Raw genomic sequence first — 21,286 nt, 5'->3', positions numbered from 1 at the left:
TTAATTAAAAAAAAAATAAAGCTCCCCAAATACTTGTAAAGGTGTGCTGGGATTTAGAAACTGCAGGGTAAGTCAGGTTCTCTAGAGCAATTTGTCTTAATTCTTTTGTTTGTATCTAATTTCCAGTTCTATTATCCACAAGCAGAATTCCATGATATCTTCTAATTTTTTCTGCTGTCTTCTAGCTTCTGTTCTATTGTGCTTGATTTGTTACAGCCTTTCTGTGAAAATGTATGTTCATGCATGGTGGACACTCAATAAGTATTAGAGAAAAATAATAACAATATTAGTAAAAATTATGAGTGCCAGTTCTCCCCACATTAAATCAACAAAATGTCTGGACTAAAACAACCTTTACGACTCTGCAACAAGTGGGTATGGATATATCAGCTATTGATGAATGTCCAAACCTTCAGAAAGTTTTATAAGAATTTATCTGAGCCAAAGTTTTGAGGACATGCACAGAAGCAAAATCTCAACGTATTGAGAAAATGTTCCAAAAAATAGCAGTTTTGCAGCTTATTTTATACATTTAGAATCAAAGGAGAAAGTGTAAGAAAGGGTACACGAAATTTGTTGGTGGTAGATTAAGGAGGTAGGAGAAAGCAAAATGGGGTTAACCTTTAGGACTGGCTTTTGAAATTGGTGGGTACAGGACAGTTAATATTTAACATTTATAATACATAAAGATGGTATGGATGCAACAAAATAACAATGAGGAGTTTTGTGGTCTCCTGCTCTGTTGATCCTGTGCCAGCTGTGCCTTCAAGGGGTCTAGAAAAGAAAATTACACTGATATTTCAAAGGTATATTATCCTAGATGCATAAGAACAATGGGCAGGGCCCCAGCTGGCATGGTTCAGTGGTTGAGGGTTCACCTATGAACCAGGAGGTCAAGGTTCAATTCCCTGGTTGGGGTTGCAGGCTAGATCCCTAGTATAGGGTGTGCAGAAGGCAGCCAATTAATGATTCTTTCTCACAGCTGATGTTTCTATCTCTCTCCCTCTCCCTTCCTCTCTGAAATAAATAAAAATATATTTTTTTTAAAAAACAAACAAAAACAAAACCCTGGGCAGGGCTCGCTTAAGGTAAAGATTAATCTTTGCGAAGGAAGCTATAGGCCTGTAATGTTGACTTTCCACCATGATCTGCCCAGTGAGGAATTTATGCTAAGACAACGCTGTGCAATTACTTTCAGTCGCTGGGCTTGTCAGGTCCACCAAATAATCCCTAAACTCGTCCAGTCTACTCTGTCGCCCCTTTTAGTTCACACAGTTCGCTTCAGAAGCCGCAGTGTTGTGTGTTGGCCAAGCAACAGCTACAAGGGAAAACACTGAGTGGCAAGACTGTTATCTTCAACAAATTTCCTGAATCCTTAAGCTATTGGTACTATTTTTTCCCCTGGGAAACAAAATCTCCAAATCCTAAGTAGCTACCAAAAGCTGCATCGCGTCTGGGCTGCCAACAGGACCACCAGACGCGCTGCAGTGGCCTCTCCAGACAGGTTCTCAATCTGCTTTCCCTGGGGCTAACTCCCCGCCGCCGCGGCGCAGCCTCGCAGCCGGCACCTGCGCGCGGTCCTTCCTGCTGGGCTGGCTGCTGAGCCAGGCTCTGCCTCCCACGCCATCAAACGGACGCTGAGCCCTGCCTTGGCCTCGGACACGCGTGCGCACTAGCGAGGGAGGGCGGGCCGAAGCTGGAGGAGGCGGGGCAAGCTCTCGCAGTCAAGCAGTCCATTGGCTATCGCCTCGTAGACCACGCCTCCCGGCTTTGGAGACGGCGGGGCGGGCCACGTTGGGCTGCGAGCTTGGGGCTGAGCGTGTGGCAAAAGAGAGGTAAGCGATGCGGGGTGGCAGGCGGCGGACAGTCGGCCGCTGCCCGTGATCGGACGCCGCCGGGTCGCACCCGTCTGTGGCTTATCTCAGCTTGCGTGCCGGGCGGCCGAGGCCTTGCGGGCCTGGCGCTCTCCGGGGAGATGGGTCAGTGGAGCATGTGGCCGCAGGGCCGTGTCGCGGCGTGGGGCGGCCTGCAGGGGACACGTCTTGCCGTTTGCCCTTGTCTAGTCTTTTCTGGATTCTGGACCTCACGGGGACTAGGCCTTACTCGTTAGAGAGCGCGATGATGCCTGGTGGGGCCAGCTCTGGTGCCTGCGGTGGGGTCTGCGGGATCCTGACTCGGAAACTGATCATGTGATCCTTGCATCTTACCTGCAGTAGTTTGCAGTCATTGCAGACTCTTCGAAGGGTTCCCAAGTCCAGGGCAGTGCAGGGGCTTCTGTCCGTGTCTTGTCTGGCCTGGGGTGACTGTCTCCTCACTGCTAGTGACTCACTCAGATCCTGTCCACTTTAGTGCAAAGGTTTATGGGTTAGCAGGGCCTGCTTTCAGATCTCCTGGTTCTCTGGTCCTCACTTGCGGGAATTACCCTAAGAAATAGTATGTGCCTGTATGTACATAATAGCACGTACATGTATGTTTTGAAATGTCTGCAAAAGCTATGCGGAGACTTGCACTTATGTTGCACCTGCTCCCGGTGAGTTTTAATTTCAGCTGTGGCATCCTAATCCCTTAGTTTAGTTCCTGAATTTGGAGCTTCTGAAATCAGTGAAGTCATCCTGTCAAGTATCATGCAATCTTCATCCATTCAACAGACCTTTTGATGGCTGCCTTGATGGTCAGGGTCTTAAGCTACAAACAAATGAGCATTCCTGCCTTTTCTATCAGTTTATCTGCCAGTTTTCTTTTCTAGATTTGAGATGGAATTTTTGTTGATGGTTCAATTTCAGGTTCTAGATTTAGGAACAGAAGCTTATGATCCTATATCATAAGACAGAGCTCTTCTGGGACCTCCTTGCTTTCTTTACTTTCTCTTCTAGTAAGCCTCAGACCATGACGGCCCAGAGCCCTAATCTTGCTAACTGTACCACTAAAGGCCCCTAGGTCTGAAGGCCTATCTGTAAAGAGAGGAGGGTGGGTTTGAAATATTCTGTAATTTTGAGATGTTTAACAATAGGAGGGGCAAATGGCATGTTTATTGTGTAACAGACCTGACCATTTTAAAAACGCAGGTTGTATTTTATGCTTAAGTGTTAAATTTTTTGAATTTGTTCACATTCCGTTTCTGACTGTCAAGCAAGTGTATGTTTTTAATTTTGATTCACATCCAACTCCTGTATACAAAGCACTATGACTCATCTGAATTTTGAAATATAATAATCAGAAGCTTTTAAATGTAACATATAGTGGTATGATATAAAAACAATTGGATATGAATGCAATTTTCAAAGCAATTTTACTCCCTTTTATAGATAAGTGGTATCTAAAACCTCTGTCTGGGCTATTTGCTTACTTGGTTAATGTTAGGTAGTTACCATTACCTGGCTAATATCTATCAATATGTGGATATGTTAACCATTATTTTATCAACCTAAAATTTACTATATTTTAATTGATTGCTGCTTCCAGTAGAGAATTGATAACCAAAAGGTAATAAATTATTAGTTTGAGAATAAAAATATCCATAAAGATGTAACAATAGTTTTTCATTTATTGACTGATTGATGGTACTGTACTCATAAGTACATCTCTTGGCCTTCCTGCAGGAGTAAAATGATATCTAAAACTAGTGGCCTGATGCACAAATTCATGCACATTGAAAGGAAATTAATTAGAATAAATATTTTAATATTGCTATTCACCCTTTCTCTATAATAGAAGTGTCAACTGAATTCATGATCAACAAGACAGATCGAAACACACACATGCGATTGGCGCCAGCAAGAGCTTTATATGTACCGCGCGTGCACAAATCAACTTAGCCTTTTATAGATATACTAGAGGCCCAGTGCACAAAAATTTGTGCACTCGGGGGGCAGGGGGGTCCCTCAGCCCAGACTGTGCCCTCTCACAGTCTGGGACCCCTTGGGAGATAACGACCTGCTGTCTTAGGCCTGCTCCCAGGTGGCAGAGGGCAGGCCCAATCCCTAGGTGCAGCCCCTGGTCCGGCTCAGAGCAGGGCTGATTGGGGAGTTGGGGCGCCGCCCCCTGTCATGCATAGAGCAGGGCGGATCAGGAAGTTGTGATGCCACCCTCAGTCATGTTCAGGGTAGGGCTGATTGGGGGTTTGGGGCACCGCCCTCTGTCACACTCAAGGCAGGGTCGATGGGGAGGTTGTGGCGCCACCCCCTGTCACACACAGAGCAGGGCCAATCAGGGGGTTGGGGCTCTTCACCCTGTCACTCACAGAGCAGGGCCCATTAGGGGGGTTGGGGCTCCATACCCTGTCACACACAGATCAGGGCCCATCAGGGGGTTGGGGAGCTCCCCCCTGTCATGCACAGAGCAGGGCCGATCAGGGGGTTGAGGAGCACCGCTCCCTGTCACACACAGAGCAGTGCAGATCAGGGGGTTGGGGCGCCGCCACTGTCACACTCAGGGCAGGGCCGATGGGGAAGTTATGGCTCTACCCCATCACACACAGAGCAGGGCCCGTGGAGGGGAGGTTGGGGCACCGCACCCTGTCACACACAGAGCAGGGCCAATCAGGGGCTTGGGGCACCGCAGCCTGTCATACACAGAGCCACAGGGTGATCAGGGGGTTGGGGAGCTCCCCCCTATCGGGCACAGAGCAGGGCTGATCAGGGGGTTGGGGTGCCTTCCCCTGTCACGAACAGAGCAGGGCCAATAGGGAGGTTGTGGCCCGCCCCCTTTCACACACAGAGCCACAGGGCGATCAGGGGGTTTGGGCGCTGCCCCCTGTCACGCTGATCCCGGTGCCGGGAGGCCTCTCGGCTCCACTGATCGCGGTGCTGGGAGGCATATTACCCTTTTACTGTATAGGATAGGGGCCTGGTGCACGGGTGAGGGCCGGCTGGTTTGCCCTGAAGGGTGTCCTGGATCAGGGTGGGGGTCCCCACTGGGGTGCCTGGCCAGCCTGGATGAGGGGCTGATGGCTGTTTGCAGCTGGCCACACCCCCTTCAGGGTGGGGGTCCCCACTGGGGTGCCTGGCCAGTCTGGGTGAGGGGCTGAGGGCTGTTTTCAGGCTGGCAGGTGACTGAAGCTCCCAACCGCTCCTTTTTTTCTATTCTGGAGCGGCTTGGCTCCACCTATTCTCTGAGGCTTGGCTCCACCTCTTAGGCCTCTGCTGCTGAAGGGAGGTATCTGGTTTGTTTGGGTTCTATAATCGAAACACTGTTTCAACTCCAGGTCTGAGATCCCGGCTGGCTAAAAGCAGGTTTCTGGAGTTTTGTTTAGCTTCTATAGTTGTAACAATGTTTCAAACTGCAAGCTCAGAGGCCGGCAGCAGCAGGCGGGGAATGTTGGAGTCCTCTGTCACTGAAGCAAGCAAGCCTCATGTTCGCTTCAAGCTGCTTGGCTGCCGGCCGCCATCTTGGCTGGCAGTTAATTTGCATATCGCCCTGATTAGCCAATGGGAAGGGTAGCGGACGTACGGCTAATTACCATGTTTCTCTTTTATTAGATAGGACTAGAGCCCTGGTGCATGAAATTCATGTGGGGGTGGGGTGGGGGGGAGTTGTCCCTCAACTAAGCCTGCTTCCTCTCCAATCTGGGACCCCTTGGGGATGTCCGACTGCCAATCCTAAACCAGCAGTCAAACATCCCTCTCACAATCTGGGACTGCTGGCTCCTAACTGCTCACCTGCCTGCCTGACTGATTGCCCCTAACTGCTTCTGCCTACCAGCCTGATCACCCCTAACCACTCCCCTGCCAGCCTGATTGACACCTAGCTGCTCCCCTGCCGGCCCAATTTCCCCCAACTGCCCTCCCCTGTAGGCCTGGATGCCCCTAACTGCCCTCCCCTGCCGGCCTGGTTGTCCCCAACTGCCCTCCCCTACCGGCCCAGTCACCCCCAACTTCCCTCCTCTGCCAGCCCAGTTCCCCCCAACTGCCCCCCCCCCACCAGCCCGGTCACCTCCAACTGCCCTCCCCTGCAGGCCATCTTGTGGTGGCCATCTTTGACCACATAGAGGGGCCATCTTGTGCGAGGGCATGATGGTCAATTTGCATATTACCTGTTTATTATATAGGATAATAAACTTGCTTAATTAGTCCTGCTTTCTGATTTAGCTAAACTTTTTCCAGCCCAGTGAAGCACCCCAACTTCTCTTTCAGGTAATTGTCGGCAACACATCAGTAAATATCAACACGAAGCAGATTATTATTGTAGATCACGCAGGGAGAACAAAGGGTAAAATGTTTAACTGAAGCACTGTTTGACTATATTCTGCACAGTGAGAAAACCTGAAGTTGTTTTCAAGGTCCACCGTTTCTTACTTCTGTTCAGTCAGGTCAAGTTTCTAAGCTTTCTAAATCTCCGTTCTCTGGCTAATGAAAAGAAAATAGGATTCTACCGAGTCTCCTATCTACCTACTCCAGGACTTCTGTGAGGATCAAATGAGATGAGGCATGGGAAAATGCTTCACAGACATTTGGTTAAAGTGTGAAATGTTTCCATCTGGCTATAAAGCAAGTCGAGTTCTTGGGCTGAAGAGATTCCAAGGAGGCTAGTCACTAGGGAGAGGAAGCCAGGCATTGCTATGTGATATCACTACCCGGTGCCCACAGCGACTGTTAGCTGGGCCGGGCTGGGCTGTGGGCCACATTTTGCGCCATGGGGTCTTGGCAGCATCGACTGCGATTCGGTGGACTGTCGCTCTGGAGTGGTGGCAGGGCCTGTGCCCCAGTTGGGGGAAGCCGAGTGTTGGTTTGTGGGTGCCAGGTTCACGGTGCTGTTTCTCTGTCAATGGCCAGTGCGCATCATGGCAGCTCCTGCATTAGCATCTGCCCCCTGATGGTCAGTGCGTGTCATAGTGACTGGTCAGATGGTTGGACACTTAGCATATTAGCATTTTATATATATAGATAGTTCTCCTGAAATATAATATTCATAACCTTGTGATACTTTTTTTTTTTTAAATATATTTTATTGATTTTTTACAGAGAGGAAGGGAGAGAGATAGAGAGTCGGAAACATCGATGAGAGAGAAACATCGATCAGCTGCCTCCTGCACATCTCCTACTGGGGATATGCCCGCAACCCAGGTACATGCCCTTGACCGGAATCGAACCTGGGACCTTTCAGTCCACAGGCCGACGCTCTATCCACTGAGCCAAACCAGTTTCGGCACCTTGTGATACTTTTTAGATATTGTCCACAAGCCATTAGTTGAATTATTTGTTTACATCACTATTAGGGCCATGGAAAATTCAAGAAAATACAACTTTTTGTTAAAAATATGTTTTTATTGATTTCAGAGAGAAGGGAGAGGGATAGAAAGATAGAAACATCAATGATGAGAGAGAATCATCGATTGCCTGCCTCCTGCATGCCCCCCACTGGGAGTTGAGCCCACAACCTGGGCATGTGCCCTAACTGGGAATTGAACCATGACCTCCTGGTTCATAGGTCAATGTCAACCATTAAGCCATGCCAGCTGGGCCAGCTTTTTTTAATTTAATCTTCACCCAGGAATATGTTTTTATTGATTTTTAGATATACAGGAAAAGGAAGAAAAAGAAAAGCATCCACCAGGTACCTGCCATACATGCCCTGACTGGGAATTGAACCTGCAACCTTTAGATGTACAGGATGGTATTCCAACCAAACTGAGCCACTCAGCCATAGCAAGAAAATACAGCTTTTAAAAATTTTGCTTTTCTTAAAAAAGTTAAATCTTTATTGTTGAAAGTATTGCATACGTCCCTTTTTCTACCCCTCCATTGAACCCTTCTAGCCCACCCTCAACCCTTGCCCCAGGCCTTCACCACACTTTTGGGTTATACATGTATTATTCCTTCTTGATCACATTCATTCTTAGCCACAACATAATTTCTATTTTTTCCTTTTATGGGAAAACTATGCTTATGTGTCCAATTACTTTCCTCTTATTTATTTACTTATTTAGAGAAGAAGGGAGAGAGAGATATTTATTTTTCCACTTACCTATGAGAGAGAGAGAGAGACAGAGGGACACAGAGAGAGACAGACAGAGACATCGATTTATTATTATGCTTATTTATGCATTCATTGGTTGTCTCTTGTGTATGCCATGATAGGAGATGGAAGCTGCAACCTTGGTGTATGGGGATGATGCTCTAACCAACTAAGCTACTCAGCCAGGGCTCCTCCTATTCTTTCTTAAATTCAATTTAATTAGGCTTTCCTCCTCATCATTCTAAAAGAACTTCTCTCCTCAAAGTCACAATGACTTTCATTTTGCTAAGTCTAAAGGTTGTTCTTTAGATTTCAGAGGGGAAGGTAGAGGGAGAGAGAGATAGAAACATCAATGATTGCCGGGAGCCGGTCCATGCTTGCTGTTTCAAGGGACCTGGCATATATGGCATACTGTTCTTAACATGTTTGCTCACCTTCTTGGCACTATGTGTTTTAACCAAGGTCTCTGAGAAAGGTTGTTTCCCCAGGTAGGGATTTTCCCCTGAAGTTAGGGAGGGAATAAAACCTCTTAACTAAGTGCCAGGTGGGTAATTAATCACTTTAACTACGAACAATCATGCTTAAGCTACATAATCCTTACTCCCTGGAATGGAGATAAGAAACGCCCTAACCTTTGAAATAGAGATTGATAGGATTGGAATCAACTGGTATAAATACAGATGTAAGAAGACAGAGGGAGAGACAGAACCTAGGCACAGAACCTACACAGAACGTTCTCTAGAGACAGAAGAACTTCGCTGGAGAGAACATGGCGAAAGATCCTGGACAGAAACTGGCCTCAGAACCTAGAGACAGAACCTAGCGAGAGAACATGGCAAAAGATCCTGGACTGAACCTGACTACAGAAATTGGCAAGAGAACCTGACTAGAACCTGGTGACTGAACCTGGCTGGAGAACCTAGCGAGGGAACATGGCTACAGAACCTGGCTGGAGAATCTTGAGAACCTAGCAAGAGACCATGGACACAGAACCTGGCTGGAGATCCTAAACAGAACTTCGCTGGAGATCCAGACCAGATCTTTGCTGGAGATCCTGGCTAGGCTGCTGATCAAGTGAACGCTGTCGCCGTGTCCTTCCTTCTTCGCCGACTCCGTCCACACCTTTGGGGACCCCTGGACCCGCTGGGGCTGGACCCCGGCAAATGATGAGAGAGAATCATCACTTGGCTGCCTCCTGCACATCTCCTACTGGGGATGGAGCCCTCAACCTGGGCACATGCCCTTGACTGGAATCGAACCTGGGACCCTTCAGTCTGCAGGCCAATGGTCTATCCAATGAGCCAAACCGGCTAGGGCAAGATCGTTCTTTTCTTTAAAAATTTATATTTATTGTTGAAAGTAGTACAGATGTCCCCTTTTCTCACATTGACCAGTACCTGCCTCCACCCCAGGCCTTCACCACACTATTGTCTGTGTCCTTGGGTTATGCATATATGCATACAAGTTCTTTGGTTAATCTCTTCCCCTCCCCACCCACCCCTGAGTTCCCTCTGAGATTCGACAGTCTGTTCCATGCTTCTATGTCTCTGGATTTATTTTGTTCATTAGTTTCCACATATGAGTGAGATCATGTGATACTTGTCTTTCTCTGACTGGCCTATTTCACTTAGCATAATACTCTCCAGGTCCCTCCATGCTGTCTCAAAGGGTAAGATATCCTTTTCTGTTACCGCTGCATAGTATTCCATGATGTAAATGTACCACCACTTTTTTATCCACTCCTCTACTGATGGGCACTTGGGCACTTAGATTAGCTACAGATCTTAGCTAATCTAAATTGCACTATGAACATAGGGGTGCATATATTCTTTCTGATTGGTGTTTCAGGTTTCTTAGGATATATTTCTAAAAGTGGGATCCCTGGTCAAATGGTAGTTCCACGTTTAATATTTTGAGGAACCTCCATACTGTTCTCCACAGTGGCTGCACCAGTCTGCATTCCCACCAGCAGTGCACCAGGGTTCCCTTTTCTCCACATCCTCACCAGCACTTGTCATTTGTTGATTTCTTGATGGTAGCCATTCTGACAGGTGTGAGGTGATACCTCATTGTTGTTTTATTTTTTTAATTTTGTTAATCCTCACCTGATGATATTTTTTTCATTGATTTTTAGAGAGTGAAATGCAAGGGAGGGAGGAGAGGAGAGGAGAGCAGAGGATAGGAGAGAAAAGGAGAGGGAGGGCGGGGGAAGAGAGAGAGAGAGAGAGAGAGAGAGAGAGAGAGAGAGAGAGAGAGAGATTGGTTGCCTCCTGCAGTTGCCCTGACTGGAACTGGGTATGGAACCTGCAACTGAGATACATGCCCTGGACCAGAAATCGAACCTGAGACTCTTCAGTCCATGGGTCGATGCTATAACCACCAAGAAACTGTCAGGGCTTATTGTTGTTCTAATTTGCATTTCTCTGATGATTAATGACTTTGAGAATTTTTTCGTATGTCTCTTGGCCATTGGTATGTCCACTTTGGAGAAGTCTCTATCTAGATCCTTTGCCCAGTTTTACATTGGATTACTTGTCTTCCTTTTGTTTAGTTGTATGAGTTCCTTATATATTTTGGAAATTAACTTCTTATCAGATGTATCATTGCCAAATGTGTTCTCCCATACAGAGGGCTCTCTTTTCATTTCTTTTAATTGTTTTATTGCTTAAAGTATTACAAAGGGTATTACATATGTGTCCTTTTTTCCCCCCGCCCTTGACAATCCCCTGGCCTCCCCTACCCCCCAGTGTCTTATGTCCGTTGGTTATGCTTATATGCATGCATACAAGTCCTTCGGTTGATCTCTTACCCCCCTCCCTCCTGCCCCCCAACCCTCCCTGGACTTCCCACTGCAGTTTGACAATCAGTTTGAGGCAGCTCTGCCTCTGTATCTATTATTGTTCATAAGTTTTCATTTTGTTGATAGTTTCTTTTGCTGTGCAGAAGCCTTTTATTTTGATGTAGTTCCATTTGTGTATTTTCTCCTTTGTTTTCCTTGCCCTTGGAGATGTATTGGCAAACACATTGCTGCAAGAGATGTCTGAGATTTTGCTACCTATGGTTTCTTTTAGGATTTTTATGGTCTCACAACTTACATTTAAGTCTTTTATCCATTTTGAGTTTATTCTTGTGTATGGTGTACGTTGGTGGTCCAGTTTGATATTTTTGCATGTACCTGTCCAATTTTCCCAGCACCATTTATTAAAGAGACTGTCTTTACTCCATTGTAAGCGCTTGCCTCCTTTATCAAATATTAATTGAGCATAATGACTTGGGTCAATCTCTGGGTTCTCTGTCCTGTTCCATTGATCTATATGCCTGTTCTTGTGCCAGTACCAGGCTGTTATGAGTACAGTGGCTTTGTAGTATAGCTTGAGATCGAGTATTGTGATTCTTCCAACTTTGTTCTTCTTTCTCAAGATTGCTGTGGTCTTTTCTGGTTCCATATACATTTTTGGAGTATTTGTTCTAGATTTGTGAAATATGCCTTCAGTATATTAATAGGGATTGCATTGAATCTATAGATTGCTTTGGGTAGTATGGACATTTTAATGATGTTAATTCTATGAATCCATGAACACTGTATATTCTTCCACTGGTTTATATCTTCCTCAATCTCTTTTTTCAATGTTCTTTAGTTTTGCGAGTAATAGTCTGTTATCTCCTTGGTTAATTTTGTTCCTAAGTATCTTAATTTTTTTTTTTTTTTGCAATGGTAAATAAGATTTTTTTCTTTTTTTTTAGTTTCTCTTTCTGAGAGTTCATTATTGGTGTATAAAATGCCATCAATTTGTGGGTGTTAATTTTGTATTCTGCTACATTGCCGGATTCATTTATTAAATCTAGTAGTTTTTTGCTGGAGTCTATAGGTTTTTTATGTACAATATCATGTCATCTGTGAATAATGACAGTTTTACTTCCTCCTTTCCAATTGGGATGCCTGTTATGTTTCCTTCTTGTCTGATTTCTGTGGCTAGCACTTCCAGTACTAAGTTGAATAAGAGTGGTGAAAGCGGATATCTCTGTCTTGTTCCTGTTCTTAGGGGAAATAGTTTAAGTTTTTGCCCATTGAGTGTGATGTTCACTGTAGGTTTGTCATATATGGCCTTTATTATGCTGGGATATGATGCCTCTATTCCCACTTTGCTGAGAGTTTTAATCAAAATTGGATGTTGTATTTTTTTGAATGCTTTTTCTGCATCTATTGATAGGATGTGAGTTTTGTCTTTTAGTTTATTTAAGTGATATATCATGGTTATTGATTTGTGAATATTATACCAGCCTTCCATCCATGAACATTTCCTTGATCTTACTTGGTCATGGTGTGTGATCTTCTTAATATATTGCTGAGTCCATTTTGCTAATATTTTGCTGAGGACGTTAGCATCTAAGTTCATCGGGGATATTGGCTTGTAATTCTCTTTGTAGTGTCTCTGTCTGGTTTTAGAATTAGGATAATGTTGGCCTCATAAAAAGAGCTTGGAAGTGTTCCTTTCTTTTGGATTTTTTGGAATAGTTTGAGGAGTACAGGTGCTAGTTCTTCTCTGAATGTTTGGTAAAGCCGTCTGGACCAGGGCTTTTGTTTGCTGGGAGTTTCTGTACCTGCTGCCCCTGTGGTCTTCCCCATCTCAGTGAATGGAAACTCCATCCTTTCCATGACTCGGGCCAAAAACTTGGGTGTCATCCTTGACTCTTTCTCTCATAATCCACATACAAACTAATGAAAAAGCCCGTTAGCTGTTATCTTCAAAATACATCTAGAATCTGAGTACTCCTCACTCCCCACTGCTCCGAGCCCCCATTTGTCTATGTCCTTGATGCTGTAATAGTATTTGTTATTGGTTACCACCTATTCCCGGGAGGGGGGGCAGGTCTTTCACTGGCCTTGCCCGGGCTCACTCATGTAGTGATGGGGATTGGTAGGTTTGGGAGCTGCAGCTCAGATGGCTTGTCTCTGCTGCATGTGGCCTGGTAAGCTGTCGCCCGCTTCTTTGCATGGTGGTTTAATGGAAGCAAGAGAGCCAGGGGAAGCCGCATGGCCTTTAGAGACCTGGACTAAGAATTCCCACTTTATTTCCGCCCGTTAATCAAAGCAGATCATGAGGACAGCCCCGATTCAGGGGATGGAGAAATGGACTGCCTCCTTATGAGGGGAACAGCAAAGTCCCCTGTACAGAAAGGTGCAAACAGGAATTGGGAAGAATTGGGGGCCATTTTTTCCCCCCGCAATCTACCATAGCTTTCTAACTGGTCTCTTCTATTCTCTCAATGCCCTCTTTAATATTGTCAACAGCAGTAAAGGGATTAAAAACTAGAACATAAACAAAATAAACAACAAAACCTGAGTGGATTTCCTTTCTTTTTTGTCCTAAACTCTCCAATGGCTTCCCATTACCACTCAAAGTTAAAAGGCATCTTTGCAGAGGTCTGTGAGGTTTGCCATGACCCGACCCCTTGGTTGCGTCTCTAACTTTATTTCCAACTCCCCTCTCCCTCGCAAACTAAATCTGCTCAGTGAGCTTCTATTCTGTTTCGTAGTCATACGAGGCCTACTCTCCCTCTGGCTTTTATACGGCTGTTCTTTCTGCCTAGAATCAGTCTTCTTCTTGGAGACTATGGACTCCTCTACTTCCTCTAAGTCTTTGCTCATGTTTCACCTCTGTGAGCCTTTCCTGGTCACCCTCTTTGGAACTGGAACCTCTCTCTAATATTAACCCCCTCCCCTGCTTTACTTTTGGGGCTAGCACTCATCTTATAAAATATAGTGTTATCCACTATTTTGCTTATTTTTATCTTTCCTTTACTAAGACTGTGATCTGTAGAGCCAGGGATTTTTGTCTGTATCCCCAGTGCTCAGAACGGTGTCTGGCACAAGGTAGGCATCTAATAAATATTTGTTGAATGAATGAATGAAAGGTAGGCTTTTGGTACCAAACGTTTTCCAGGCCTAGGTATCTCTTCCATGTTGATGCAAAAACTCTTGAAACTGATTCTGGGTTCTTATCTGAGGAAATTCCTGCCCTCTTTTGTGCAGGTACTTTTGTGATCCGTTTTTCTTTTTAAGAGGTCTGCTGTCAAAGTGTTCTTCCCATCTAGGCTTTTTGTTCTTTGAAAGCAGAGCATCATATTCTCTAATCAGCTGCAGAGAATGCCTGCTCAGTAGATTCTTAATAGCAACCTCTTCACTCTGAGTTGTACATCATAACATTTTTGTTCAAAGCAAAGATGAAATAGTGAATATGTGAAAGGAACAGTGTAAGGCAGAAAAATTTCAACCCTTTTTGTTAAACTGTTGGACCTTCCCTGTCTCCAAAATATTTTATTGAGAACTTCAGGTAAGAGAGATGTTTTTATTAGTAAAATTAAAGTATTTTACATACTGATTGATAGCATAATCTTATTATAAACTCAGTCTGAATCTTGAAGCTATCATAATGAGCAAGTGAGGACAGGGCTGACTCCATCTTGAAGGTAATATACCTGCTTAACTTCTGAGGGAAGGAGCCCTGATCTTTGACCTCCCTTCATCCCCCGTTGGCCTCTGGAATGTGTACAGAGGCTTCTGGCTAATCATGGAATTTTCATTAATCCTCTGGGGCAAGGTGTCCTCCGTGTTATCTCTCTTAGCTCACCCTGGCGCCAGGGCCTCCTGGTATCTGACCCCATGATTCCCCCTGACCACCCATGAATTCCTTTTCTAGAACATGGGTCCATCTCTAACCAGGGATCATAGAGGGCACTGAGTGTCCTGCTGTGGCCCAGGATGCCAGTTCTGTACTAAGTTCCGTATTAAACTCATCATCTGACGAGCTGGACTTGTCTGCTTCCTTCTCTGCCTCTCAGCTCCTTCAGCATTTGGAGGCCACTTTGCAACCACAGCCTCTTTGCAGAACTGGGCATAGCCTTTGAAATTACTGATTATGAATGAAGATGATAATCTTTTAAGTGCCTCAGTCTCCAATTTATTTTTATATTTCGGTTTTGTATTTTGTTTTTGTTGCATACTATTAAGGAAAACTCCATTCACATAAGTTACCAGTTGCAAACAGTAATAATTTTTAAACAGGTTACATTGCAATCGTACAACTTCAGGTTATTGTTTTCCATTTTGTTTTATTTTAAAAAATATCATATTGAGGAAAATTTCAAACACACACATAAGTAGGGAGTACAGAGAGGGAACTTAGTTTCAACAAAAATCAACATTTTCAATCTTGTTTTCTCTTTCCTCCAACAGGTTTTCTTCCTCTAGCTTTTTTTAAAAAAAGTAATTAACAATAAGGACTTTTTATTTCATTTTTTAGGACTTTTAATTTTTAATTTAACTACTGTGTTCTTGTAGCAGCTAACAAAATTAACACAAATTCCTTACTGTTACCTTGTAGTGAGTCCATATTTCAGAATTTCTCACTTGTGCCAAGGATGTCTTGCTATCGTTGATTTTTTGGAATCAGAATCCAAATAAGGTTTCCAAATTGTATTTGGTTATTGTGTCTCTCTGGTCACTTATACTATACTAGTCCCTCCACCCCTTCCATTTCCCATGCCATTGATTGGTTGGAGAAACAGTCATTTGTTCTTAAAATGGTTTTGTTTACCTTGTTCCTTTACCTATTGTATTGTCTACAAATTGGTAGTTCAATATACAGATCTGTGTAGATCCATTTTGAATTTATTTAGGCAACAGTATTCTTAGAGGGTTCTGTGTATGTCTTATTCCATCACATCATGAGGATACAATGTCTGGTTTTTCCCTTTTGGTGATGCTAAAATGAATCAATGGGTTCAGGTGGGGTCATCCTTATTTCTCTAAAAGGAAGTTCCCATCATTTTTTAACCTAACAGTTTTAGCAGTAATTCATGATTCATTCCCAAATCAATTCTATATTAACAAAGTGATGTAATACCTTTAAATATATTTTTTAAAGAAATGAATACATTTTAATTCTTTTTTTCACATCTCTGTTCACAATATCACTTCACAACTAATTTTTACCTTTTCTGTTCCCAGAATCGTATATTTGCACATGTATACAGTACCTTCAGAATGTACTGAGCATTTGACATAAAGCTGGGAAGGAGATATGAAATGGAATGACAGTGAAGGTTGTGGAAGTGGAGGGAGTAAGGATTATCTACCCACCTACTACCTACTAGCTTGCCTGTCTCAATTCCCTCTCTCCTTGTCTCTTCTTTGTTTTTAGTTTGTAACATTTTTTAAAGCTGTGTAGGATAGTTATGGTTTAGAGGGCCACTGAGGACTTAAGAGGGTTGGAAAGTGGGTATGCCTGGGACAGATGTTAATAGCAGCATTGGTATTGGGTATGAGTTGAATGTTAATCTAGGCTGCAGCTAAGCATACAAATTTTAACATTTGCCTTGTGTAGTCAAAATTGGTCTCAAATAAATTTGAGAAGTAAATCAAACTTGTACTCTCTGCACTTAGCACCCTGCTGACATGGACAAAGGTAAATTGTTCCCCAAACACTGAGAAGATTCATGCATGGCTGTGACGTTTTAAAAAGAGATGAATGATGCCTTTAGTCTTCTGCTTATCGGTGTGTGCTTCTTTCTTCCAGTTGTCAGAACCCCAAACCTTGGAGTTATCCTTCACTCTTCTTTCATTCCACATTTCACCCATTAGCAGATTTTGTCAAAATATATGTAATGTCTGACCTCTGCTCACCACCTTCACTGCTATTCCCCTCATCTCAGGCAACGTGATTTCTTTCCTGGATTATTGCTGTGACCTCCTAACTGATCTCCTTTTATCCATTCTTGCCCTCTGAGAGTCTATTCTCCTTAGAAGCTAGAATAATCTTTTTAATTTTTTAAAAAATATATTTTATTGATTTTTTACAGAGAGGAAGGGAGAGGGATAGAGAGCTAGAAACATTGATGAGAGAGAAACATTGATCAGCTGCCTCCTGCACACCTCCTGTTGGGGATGTGCTGGCAACCAAGATACATGCCCTTGACCAGAATCGAACCCGGGACCCTTCAGTCCGCAGGCCGATGCTCTATCCACTGAGCCAAACCGGTTAGGGCTAGAATGATCTTTTAAAAATGACAGTTAAGTATGCCATCTCTCCTTCCCAAATCCTCTAGGGAAACCCAAAGGCCCACAGTGCCCCCCAGGAGCTATGAGATCTGGGTCCCTGCTTCACTCTGTTGTCTCTTACGGCCCAACTTGCTCACTTGCACCAGCCACACTGGTGTCCGTGGCCTTTCCTAAACCTGCCCAGCATGCTTCCACCTTAAGGGTGTTGCCCTCGGTGGGTCTTCTGCCAGGAATGCTCATTTTTTCCTTCACATCTCTGTCCAAATGTCATCATATCTGAAAGGCCTTTCTTTAGTCTTTGACAGATCAAAACATATATAGACTTCCATTAAAATTTACCTATTGATGACTACAATTTATTTTAGGTGTTATATTTTATATGCATTTTGAAAATTAAGCTCTTTGTACTGCAATATAAGTGACTAAAAATACCTTCCTTCTATAAAGTTTCAATTATATTAGATGAATAAGTTGTAGAGATGATATAGCATAGTGCCTATAGTTGACAGCATGGTGAGTATAGTATTATGCTTTCATGTTGATTTCTTACCACACTCACAGAAAAAAACAAAGACAAAGCTTGGAGGGTGTTGCCTATGTCTGTTGCCTTGATTGTGGTGGTGATATCATGAGTGTTTTGTATGTCTAGACTCATCAAACTGTACACATTCAATATATGCATTTCTTTGTATATCAATTCTACTCCAGTAAATCTGTTTAAAACTCCCTACTCTCTCGACTGAGGCTAACATACTTGATTAAAATGAGATTAGAGGAAGTTGAACACACTGGAGGAACACTTAATTTTTTTCAGGGGCAGATGGATTAATCTCCTGGCAAACAATTTAGAATCAAAGGTAATTCTGTTAGCTTACTTGTTTGGAACTCTGCAGGACCATTATAGCTTCTAATAACTCAAAGGTGTGACTTTCTCATTAAATAGCTCTTAATAAGTAGTGTAATTGGATCAAGTTAAGCCTTTTTTATCTGATGTGTGCTGTGAGGAAACTGCCTCCTTAGACAGTGATAAAGGACCATGGTTTCCAGTGAGTAAATGAGATCACTAATTTTTTTGTTGAGCCTAAAAACTGATCTTATGTTTTTATTTGAGGAGAATTCATAATTTCTATTTAATGTAAAAATAATATACACCCATTGCAGGGAAAAAAATTAAATGTAGCATTTATAAAGAGAAATATAATAGGATGTAATCACTCATCATCTTAGTACCCAGAAATAACCTTAACATTTTTGCATATTCACTTCATTTTTTTCTTAATCATGTGTGTGTGTGTGTGTGTATGTATGTATGTGTGTGTGTATATATGTGTGTGTATTTAAATGTGTAGCTCAGTCAATGAATAACTTTGCACAAAAGATGCTTCCTTTAAGCCTTTTGTATTTTTATACTTTGAAATGGAGGTGACTAGAACTTGAGGAATGTGTGTGACACTTTGGGGTATAGCCAAGAAGTGTCAAACACTAAGGCCAGATGCTCAGTAAGGACACCCTGAGTGCCCCCTCATCCCAGAGAAGGGGCTAGTGGTTTTTACCTACCCCAACTTTCAGCTTTACTGTGCTGGGTTCCCTGTGGACTTGAGTCTGTGGGTGAGGCCTGGGAGACTGTGGTCCTGGGAACCATGCTGTTTCTGCCCTCTTTTTTGTGGCTTTGCTTCGGAGCTGACCCGGTTGGTCTTTGAGAACCTCTGTATCAGTTTGGAGCTAAGCCAGGTTGGGAGAAGTTTCATTTGGGCAGTTCCATTTGGGCTGAGAGGCACAAGTAGGCTTTGAGGGTGAAATGAAGCTGTTTGGACACTGGATACGTTGTGAGTAGATAGCCTATGGAGCTGCTGCTGCTGTTCATCTAGTCAATCATTTACTTCCAACATAGTGCTCAAAAGTTCCATTTAACCTGAACATATGACTACATATATGAACCTGTAATACTTAGGTATATATGTATTGGTTATAAACTCTGTGAAATTTAAAAAAATTCTCATGAAGAGCTACATGATTTCCCCCCCTCCTTCTTTTTCATTTAAATACTAGGGGCCCAGTGCACAAATTCGTGCACCTTGAAAGGAACTGTGGTCTGTGAGGCTGTGGTGGGCCCAGGGGCGGGTCTCTGCCCATCCTCCGTGACCCTGCCCAGCCCCTCCCGCCACGGCCCCCTGTCCCCTGTCTGTTGGCAGCCCTGTTCCTGCCACTGCCGTTCCCACATGCTGATGGCGCCGGCCCTGCTCACACCACTGATGGCACGGAATGATTGGGGCCAGCACCAGCAGTGGGTGCGAACAGGGCCAGCGTTGTCAGTGGGTACGAGTGGCGGCTACTGCCCCAATTGCCCCTCAGGAGCAGGGTGAGGTGGAGAAGCCCTCAGGGGCAATTGGGGCCAACAGCCGCCATTGGCACCCGCTGATGGTGCCAAGCCATCGGGACTGGCACCGGGCACCGGCAGCAGGTGTGAGCTGTGGCTCTGGCATTGGCAGCGGATGTGAGTGGAGCTGGCGCCGGCAGCAGGTGAGAGTGCCGGGCGGGACCCTGTCACATGGGAGCAAAGAATTTTCAGTGACCACCAGAGTCTCGCCCTGATGACAGCGACTGGCACCCTGCCTTGGCCTGGTGTCCCTGCTCACCTGCTCCACCATCTTGCCATAGCCACACCTGCCATATTCCATACTCTGCCACCTGTTGTTGACGCCCACCATGTTCCACGCGCACCCCCTGATGGTCAACGCACCTAATAGTGACCGGTTGTTTGGTTGTTTGGTTGTCTGCGTTCGGTCTATTTGCATATTAGGGTTTTATCTATGTAGATAGATCAATAGATAGATAATTCTACGTACTCTACTGTGCTAGCTAGATATCAGCATTTTATTTCAGGATCCTCTTCTAATTATTGAATATGCTGCTTGATGTCTCTTTGCTAATGTGAAATGACTCACTAAGGATCTTCTGTCCAGGCTGGTTGTGAAGGTTAATTAATATATGATTATTAAGCACCTTACAAATCAAAACAGCCATGAATAATGCCAGCTGTGCAATAGAAAATTGGTAAATGTTACTTCTTTGGCTAATTACATGTTTAAAATGCCTTTTACCCCAGTGGGAACACTACACAGAGGTGATGCTGCCTGTTTTGAAAGGGTTGTACTACATAACAGATTAAGAGCAAAGCTATGATAAATAGTAGCTGTCAACTGAAGCATTCATGTAAAACTTATGATGTATTCAAATAACAAAGATCCATTTTTCACCTCTATTATATTCAGCTGGAAACAGTGAAGAACCAGTCTTGTGAGCTTTTGCATGTGTTCTTTGACTTTTTTTTAAATGTACCCAAATGAATCACAGTGTACTAAAATCTCACTAATCTGGATTCCATTGATTTGGGATTTGGACTTGGCTGAAAGTCATCTTTATACAACCTATTCAAAAGTTATTTGATCAGTGAAAAAATAAAATTAAAAGCTGGGTGAAAGGGGTGTGCCTAAAAAGAATTAGTTATTTTCAAACTCTAATGTGTGGATAACTAAATTCAGATTACTGTATTAATTTGAAAATAAAGTTGTTTACAAATTTATTTTTTTACTTCTGGTTCTTATTAATATATTTTTGCCTTTGTTTCATGAATCTTAATTAGTGTGAATGAGAGATATAGATTATTCTCTATCACTTAATGTTTGGGAAAGTTGATCCGAAAACAAAATAAACAGTAGAATTCTAGGAATTCTATTGTGTGTTAGGTATGGCGTGAAACACAGTACCTCAAAAAACATATATTCCTGGTCATGCCCTTCAGCAGGTGAACAAGACTCAGCTGCTTCCTTCAAGAAACTCACAAATCCAGAGAATAATGCAGCAGAGTTGGTCAGGGCCGAGGCCTGCTGCTTGAGCTACTTCCCTCCTGTCTGAGCTCTAGGCTCAAATTCATCTTTATACTAAAGGCTGCTGCACAGATGGAAGCTAGCCCTTCCGAATGAGTGAGATCTACGTCTTCAGGACTAATGACAGTCCTCTCAGAGCTGGAAGGGGCCTTAGGGATCGTCTGATCCTAGCTCTGCAATGTGGCCCCTCTGCACCATATCCGGGTAGTTTCCTTGCCTGGAATGTGATGTCCAATTGTAGTTGAAGCCCCGTTTTCTCAGGTAGCTGTGGGAAATGAGAAAGGACATGCAGTGGACTCCTCTTGATCTTCCTGCTTCTGGACATTTCTTCTAGAACAGTGGTCGGCAAACTCATTAGTCAAAAAAGCCAAATATCAACAGTACA

The 21,286-nt window shown here is 43.8% G+C and overlaps 1 protein-coding gene across 2 annotated transcripts in view; it reads left to right on the top strand.

The window, feature by feature from the left end:
- Positions 1–1,779: 1,779 nt before the first annotated feature.
- FOCAD (focadhesin) overlaps positions 1,780–21,286 on the top strand; it is a 287,833-nt gene continuing 268,326 nt past the window's right edge. For both annotated transcript variants that reach the window (XM_081103496.1, XM_081103497.1), the window contains exon 1: positions 1,780–1,835. The gene's annotated coding sequence lies outside the window, so the exon portion shown is untranslated. The remainder of the gene's footprint in view (positions 1,836–21,286) is intronic.

This window comes from Myotis nattereri (assembly GCF_964212035.1).
Source record: "Myotis nattereri genome assembly, chromosome: 12".
NCBI lineage: Eukaryota > Metazoa > Chordata > Mammalia > Chiroptera > Vespertilionidae > Myotis > Myotis nattereri.
The sequence above is the reverse complement of the archived record's forward strand: the minus strand, read 5'-3'. Positions and strand labels throughout refer to the sequence as shown.